A 1,914-nucleotide genomic window follows, 5' to 3' on the forward strand; every position below is an offset into this window, starting at 1 on the left:
TTTGCTTTTCAATTCAATTTCAATTCAATTTTATTTATATAGCGCCAAATCACAACAAAAGTCGCCTCAAGGCGCTTTGTTCTTTAGTCTTTCTCTCTGCACTGTCTGCTTGCTTTGGATGATTCCAAGTATTTGAATTCATCTACACTCTTAGAAAGGATGTGTTAAAACACTACATAGTGTGTTAAATTTTAACATGTGCTGCATCTGCTCAGGGACAATGCATGTTGTGTCAGTTTTTCATGTGTCTGCTCTTTTAACTTTCATCTCTTTTGTGGGATTAGATTAAATCAAATCAATTTATTTATATAGCACTTTTCACAGGATAAAAACCACAAAGTGCTTCACGGTAATATAAAGCAGAAATACATAAAATACATTAATAATCAAACATACAGCACAAATCTAATTAAAAGCCAATCTAAATAAATGAGTCTTAAACTGCTTTTTAAAAGAATAAATACAGTCAAGGCAACGTAATGATGGAGGGAGAACATTCCACAACCTGGGGGCCACCGCTCTAGAAGATCTATCACCTCTAGTCTTAAAACGAGTTCGTGGGACTACCAACAGCCTTTGATTAGATGATCTCAGGCTGCGAGAGGGAGCGTGGGGTTCTAAAAGATCAGAAATGTAGTCAGGGGCATCACACTTCAAAGCTTTAAAAGTCAGTATCAAGATTTTAAAATGAATTCTAAAATGTACCGGAAGCCAGTGTAATGAACGTAACACTGGTGTAATGTGCTCTCTTTTTCGTGTCTTAGTTAAAAGCCTTGCAGCAGCATTCTGGACTAACTGGAGACGGTCAATATTCCTCTTGCTCAAACACAGAAAAAGGCTGTTACAATAATCTAAGCGAGATGAAATAAAAGCGTGAATAACCATTTCTAACTCAGATTTAGACAGCAAAGTTCGCAGTTTGGAGATGTTTCTTAGCTGAAAAAGGCAATTCCTAATCAACTGGCGAGAGTGTTGTTCTAGGGACATGGCAGAATCAACGATCACACCAAGGTACCTGAGGCTCAGGTGAACAGATGAGCCAAGAGAACCAAGATGCTGTTTGATTAGAGATATCTGGTTGTCGGGGGCATAATTAATGTTTCTGACTTCTCAGAGTTCAACTGTAAGTAGTTGTCAACAAGCCACTGTTCAATGGAAGCTAAACATTTAATTAAAGAGGACAGTTTATGGACTTCCATCGGCTGATAAGACACCTCAGGGACCTGAATAATTATAAGTCCTAGAGGTAACATGTACAAAAGAAAAAGAACAGGACCCAGAACTGAACCCTGTGGTACCCCACATGTCAGATCCTTAGACAAAAACACTAAAAGATCTGTTGGAGAGGTACGATTGAAACCACTCCAGAGCCAGACCGGACACACCGACTATGTCCCGGAGCCTGTTAATCAGGATGGTATGGTCAATGGTGTCAAAGGCAGATGTCAAGTCCAACAAAACCATGACTGAGGATGCTCCTGAGTCAGCTGACATCATAATGTCACTAGAGACTTTAAGTAATGCGGTTTCTGTTGAGTGACTTTTACGGAAACCTGACTGAAATTTGTCATGCATATCATGTTTTTCTAAAAAAGTGGTAAGTTGATCTGCAACTACTTTTTCCAGAATTTTCGATAATAATGGAAGCTTAGAGATAGGCCTATAATTCTTAAGCTGAGTTGGATCCAAACGGATCTTTTTTAACACACAAAGATGTGTTATTTTGATGCAAAGATCTGATAAAATGTGTTTTAGTGTTGTTAAAACATGTAAATTTCAGTTTGTGAAAAAGGAGAAAACGTGTACATTTTTCAGTGTTAAAGTATTAAAATACATATTATCAATTACTTAATAAACAACACTTTTAATGATCTTCTGAAATTAATATGTATAGAATATTAATTTTCAATGTCA

Source organism: Haplochromis burtoni, unplaced genomic scaffold, assembly GCF_018398535.1.
Source record: "Haplochromis burtoni strain Fernald_Lab_line unplaced genomic scaffold, NCSU_Asbu1 Contig_384, whole genome shotgun sequence".
NCBI lineage: Eukaryota > Metazoa > Chordata > Actinopteri > Cichliformes > Cichlidae > Haplochromis > Haplochromis burtoni.